We start from the raw sequence: 6,299 nt of genomic DNA, 5'->3' as shown, positions 1-6,299 counted from the left end.
GTGCAGAGCTTGCGCTTTTTGCTATGACAATCAGTACACGTATACGACCATACATTGGCCTGAGATCAGATCTAAAAGCTTTTCTTTCGGTTTTTCTACCTATTGCTCCAAATATTAGTAAGAACTAAGAGACCTAGGATGGCAGTAATACATCCGCCGAAGCACCAACTACTAGTTGTTGTTTTTAAAAACATTTTTAAAAGAGGTCTATCCCTTCTTGGCCTTTTGGCTAAGATCAAGTGTAGTATCTGTTCTTATCAGTGTAAAAGAGGTCTAGACCATATTAGTGCATGGCAGAGTGTGCTGACTGTCCTCTCAATAACCTTTATCTTCTGTACTAACAACAGTGTAAGCTGGATCCAAATTTAGCATAGCAAGTGGAATGTAAGCCAAAGTGATGTATGCAACTTATGGGTCAGGTGCTTCCTTCACTCTTTCCCATTTAAGTGGGCTGGAATCAGGATATGAGCCATTTTCAGGCACAAAAAATGAAGCCGACTCCCTAAGGAAGGGAAAGCAAGACAGAGGAGCGGGGTCTCTACAGAGCCATCGCTTTGATATCTCTGTATTTTTGTCTGTTGTTTCAATAACCTGGCCAATACCCTAAATAAGACCATAATTAAGCAGACTGTCCTGATAATTCTCTCCACAAATATTGAAACCCGATACAAATTTAGGAGGAGAGCACGCAACATGTTTGGAGAGATGAAAAGTATGCCTCTGCACAACAAACCTACACCGGGGGCAATAAACAGGTCTGCGAGGTGAGCTAGGTCCACTAAGATCTTAATAGGATCTTTGCATACAGGAGAGCATTTAAGTGTGCATAGGAAAGCAGGAACTCCAAATACTCCATAGAATACCTAGGAAAGTGTGAAAAGAGGTATAATTTTAAGTTCAATGTTGGGGGAAATAAGAAGAATAAAAGCACAAAATAGATGACAAGAGACAGTTTTCCAATGATGATGGCATTTTGTTTTTTCCCTTGGGGAAGAAGTAGTCTGAGGGGTGGGGGGTGGCTCTCCAAAAATGTAAACCCTAGTTAAGCCTAAAGGCCAAGATCCTAGTTATTAAAAAAAGCAGTAGGAAGCATTTGTTCTACTTATGTCAGAAAAATTTCATATCGGACCACTGGAAAATGGTAGACTAGCCTATGAATTTTGGGGCATTTGCTTCCTTTCCATTTGGTTTAGTCTAATCCTGGAGAATTCTAAGCACAAACCCAATCCAACATTGTAATAGATTTAAAAAAATATCCTCTGAATTAAGAGCTCTATGACTTCATGAGTAATTTTATCCCAGGTGTATACAGAAATTTCTAATTTTGTTACGTAAAATAGTTGTATAGTTATTCCAAATTTTTCTTAAAATTATGATCACTGCATATTTCCCAATAGACATATTTGTCTTTGTAATATTATTTCATGGTTTTGTTATCAGCTTGATATTTTAATTCAGCCCAAGACCTTGTACACGGTTGATGCTCAATAAATATTTGGATATTTACTGAGTCAGAAAGAATCTCACATAACTCCAGCTTTTACTAGCAAATGTGGCTTGCACCCCTGCCCCCATCCAAGCTGCTATAGAAAGGGACCATATGCAGTAAAGCAAACTTACTAAATTTTTCAATGCAAAATGGTTGGCTGAATACAAAGAAGGTCCTCTACACAAAAAATTCTTTTAAAAAACTCCTAATATTGGCTTTTATTCTAATTTAACTCCTAACATTAGGAATAACTTTAGTATTATGATAAAAAACCCTGACTTTGGTCACATAAAACCTACACTTTGTCTTGGCTCTGTTTAATGTATATCAAATTTATAAAAGTCAATATATACTACTTGATATCATCATTTTTATAAATTCAATTTGAATTCAGTGACAAACAAGAACTTAGTGAACTACTTAGCTTTTAAATGGTTTTAGAAACTAAAGCTATGATATATATTTTACAGGCAAAGGTAAATAGCAAGATATTGTGTATAAATATAAGGTAATATTATTAGTAACACAGACAGCCTTGTTTTTTTCATATGGATAAGATACAGTGTCTATGACCTTAATAGTAACCCACTACAGTAAAGAATATGGTCCATAGAGAGTGGGGCAGAAGAAGTTGTTCATATAAAAAATAACACAGTAATTATAATAAATAATAATACAAGAATAAACTCTTTCACGTACTCACAACTGTAAACCTACTTTTGACCCACCCTGTATATTATAATATATTTGGGAATTGCTGTCAAAGGAAGTCTGTTCTATTTAACAATTGAAAATAACTGATTTGGTGGTCAAATCAGTCTTTTAATACTTGTTACCTATTTACATATATATTGTAGGTTTCTGATAGTGGCCAGGAGGGCAAGGTTCAGGGGACCTATAAAAATTGATCAGCGACCCTCTCTGAGAGGCATAATAGAGGATGTTGGATATTGTGGGAGGAAGGAAAGGTTCCATAAAAACTAGTTTCTTTAGCATAAAGGTTGATTCCTTTCACCATATTTCTCCAGCATTATTTTTCTTCTTTCTCCAACCTTATCCTCAAAGCATTCGTAAGACATTGTGGATTCAGGAATGGAAATTATCTTATACTTTAGAAATTAACTTTAGGATCTTAGAATAAAGGAGATTTAAGTCACAAAGGAAAGTCGTATATGAAATCCATAATACTTTAGAATTGTGGATTTCAAGGTTTTTTTTTCCTTTAAAATGCAAGTGATTAGGCTCTGGCCAGGAAGCTCACTTGGTTAGAGCATTGTCTCACTATGCCACAGTTGCGGGTTCAATCCCCAGTCAGGGCACATACAAAAATCAACCAGTGAATGCATAAATAAGTGTAACAACAAATTGATGTTTCTTTCTGTCTCCCTTGTATTCTTTCCAAAATTAATAAACAAAATTTAAAGACAAAATAAGACTTAAGTCAAAATTAGCTGACTATTTTCTACACAAATTGATCCAGAGTATTTTTTTATGGTTAGATCTTTGGGTCTTAGTTTCTGCTATCATACAGTTCAAATGAGTAACATATTAAGAATAGCTTCCTGAAATATGCAAAGAAACACAATACCTTTGGAATGGATTACATAGAGAATTTCTAAGAATACCCCCACTGACAATCTTTCATGGTAAATTAGGAAAGCTACTTCTCTAAGATGGTTTAGATTTAATTTTATTAAAGACAAAGATAAACTATCAAAATATCCTCTTTATCATTGACATAATATATCTGTTGTTAGAAAATAAAAGAAACTGCCCTGGCTGGTATGACTCAATGAATTGAGTGCGGGCCTGTGAACGGAAAGGTTGCCAGTTTGATTCCCAATCAGGGCACATGCCTGGGTTGAGGGCCAGGTCTCCAGTAGAGGGCATGTGAGAGGCACTCCATAGATGTATTTCTCCTCTATTGATGTCTCTCTTCCTCTCCTTCTCCCTCCATTTCCCTCTCTCTAAGGTAAAAAAATAAAATATTTTAAAAATTATTTTAAAAGAAACTAATTTTGGCAAAACCTTTATTTATGCCTTTATGTTATTAATGGGGCCCTTTATGGCACTGAAGATGAAAAACACACATAATTGTGTTCCCAGGATGATCAGTACAGTGATGAAGGAAGGGGAATAGAGGGAGAAAGTAGCACATAGCAGCACTGATACATTAAATGCTCCTTTTTTTAAAAAGTGCATTTCCTTTGAATGGTGTTGGGTGTCTTCTTTGCTCACCCACAAAATCTGCTCATCTAACAGAACTCACCAAACCACCTAGTGGTATTATATACTGCATAGGTGCTTTGAAACTCACAAATTATATCTTAAGAGGGAAAGCTGAAGATGAACTACAGCCATCGAACTAGCTCCCCAACTCTTACTTTGTTTTATGATTTACCAGCAGTTCTTAGCCATTTTTGTTTTCTTTTTTTTTTTTTTTTGCTGCAAGTCCAGGTCTCCTTTCCTTTCCAGCTTGTTGCACCTTTTGCTCTCATGGTTTTCTAAGTTTTGTTTCCTGTTTTCCCATAGTAGGGTATATCCATAGACTTACTATCCAGATCAGTTTTGAGGGTCTCACAACACACTCCAGCCTACCCCTAATCTGTGTCTTGTCTTTCATAGGGAACTAGACAAGAGAGCGCCAAAAGAAGAGGCTGGAACCATTGTGACTTTAAATTTTGGGGGTCCAAGAAAAGTGTTAAGGATTTCCTGCTTTATGTTAGCTACAAAGAGAAATATTTCCACCAGCTAGGTTGAAACAGCTTTTCTTTTATGTACTGTCTACAAAGAAATGGTGCTTACACAGTATTTCTACCTTTGAAATCACCAAGTCCAGCTGGCCTACCAGCTGGGTTCTTTTTCGCATCTAAATTTTTGTCTTCCTAATTTCACATTTCACTCTGGTAGGAGGCATGGCTAAAAAGAAGCCTTGAGCCACGGTGTGATTCAGTGGATTGAGTGCCAGCCTGCGAACCAAAAGATTGCCAGTTTGAATCCTAGTCAGGGCACATACCTAGGGTGCCAGCCAGGTCCCCAAGTAGGAAACATGCAAGAGGCAACTGATTGATTATCTCTGATTGATTATCAGAGGCAACTGATTGATTATCTCTCACACATTGATGTTTCCTCCCTCTCTTTCTCCCTTCATTCTCCTCTCTCTAAAAATAAATAAATAAAAAAAATTTAAAAAGACACCTTGAAATAAGACATCAAAGTGAGAAAAAGAGTGAAAAGGTCCAAATATGAGGATCATAATAGAGAAAAACATTTTTAATTGAAACTCCTCAATTTGAAACATGTCAAAGGATATTTACTAAAAATGTGTGGACTTAAAAAGAAAATACTGAAAGTAGAAAATATAATGTTAATAAAAACCAGATTTGTCATTTGTCAAAACAGGATTGAAAATCAAGCATAATAGACGCTTGATCTATTCCAAGATACTTTCTGTAAGGGAATTAAAATATTCTATGGAGACAACCCCACCAATATCAGATATTCAAGGTCATGTGTCTAAGAACCACTGGTTAATTTTCATAAGTCCAAGAAATTGCTTAGTATGGTATTCAGGGCCTTTGCAACCTGACCCTCAGATTGTCACTATTGTATAAGGTAGTATGATGGTTGATTTTATGTGTTATCTTGGCTAGGCCATGGTGCTCAGATATTTGGTCAATAATTACTTTGGAAATTTCTGTGAAGGCTTTTTTTTAGTGAGATTTAACATTTAAATTGGTGGTTGTTTAGTAAAGTCCATTATACTTAATAATGAGGGTGGGCCTCATCCAGTCAGGTGACTACCTTAATACAACAAAGACTGACATCCTCTGAGCAGGAAAGAATTCCGTCCGCACACTGCATCTGCACTGGAATTCCCACTCTTCCCTTTGTCCTCCAGCCTGTCATCCTGCTCTGAGGATTTGGGATTTACCAAGCCTCCATAATCATGTGAGCCAATTCCTCCTAGTAAACGTCTGCTCTCCACGTAGATGTAGGTATGGATGATACAGAGGCATCCTGTTAGTTGTATTTCTCTAGAGAGTCCTGCCTAATACAGGTAGGGATAATGCCATAGGTTCTATAATCAGCAATCTGGGCTCAGGATGTGGATCTACCCTTTACTGTGTATGTTGGAAAAGTTACTTTCTCTAAACCTTGGATTCCTTATGTTTAAAAGGGCTATAACAATTCTCCAGCCATGCCAGACTGCATACCATCTAATCTAGTATTTCTGTTTCTTTGTTCCTGTTATTTCCTTACTGGTCATAAATTTGTTCCTTTCTACCTAAACTTTGCTTTTCCTTTCAGACCTGTGGTGGTTTTAAAAATATGTTCCCGATTTTGTTAATAGTCACCCTTTCAAGTCAAATTGCCCTCCCTTCAATATAGGCTAGACTTAGTGGATTGCTTGTAATGAATAGAATATGGCAAATGTGAGAGTACATCATCTCTCATTCTCTCTCTCTTTCATCACTTGTTATGAGGAAGCCAGCTGCCTGGTCACAAGCAGCTCCATGGAGAGTCCCAGCAGCAAGGAATTGAAGCCTCCTGCCTGCAGCCACATGACTGAACCTGGAAGCAGATTCTTCAATCTTCATGACTCCAGTTCCAGCCAACAACTTCACTGTGACCTCATGAGAGAGCTGAACAAGAACAATGCAGCTGAGGTACAGTTCCTGAGCCTCACAAATTGTGAAATACTAAATATTTGTTCTCTTTCACAGCTTAAGTTTTGAGGCAGTCTGTTGCACAGCAAAGAATTGGTGCCACATTTATTTCAAGGCTATAAAACACTTCCCTGACCAAT

At 37.0% G+C, this 6,299-nt stretch overlaps 1 pseudogene; it reads left to right on the top strand.

The window, feature by feature from the left end:
- The first annotated feature begins 209 nt into the window (after positions 1-209).
- Positions 210-327, top strand: LOC118990474 (uncharacterized; annotated as a pseudogene).
- Positions 328-6,299: the final 5,972 nt, after the last annotated feature.

The sequence above is a fragment of the Sturnira hondurensis genome, unplaced genomic scaffold (genome assembly GCF_014824575.4).
Source record: "Sturnira hondurensis isolate 20B ecotype Veracruz unplaced genomic scaffold, ASM1482457v3 Scaffold0007036, whole genome shotgun sequence".
Classification (NCBI taxonomy): Eukaryota; Metazoa; Chordata; class Mammalia; order Chiroptera; family Phyllostomidae; genus Sturnira; species Sturnira hondurensis.
This window is presented reverse-complemented; position numbering and strand designations above follow the sequence as displayed.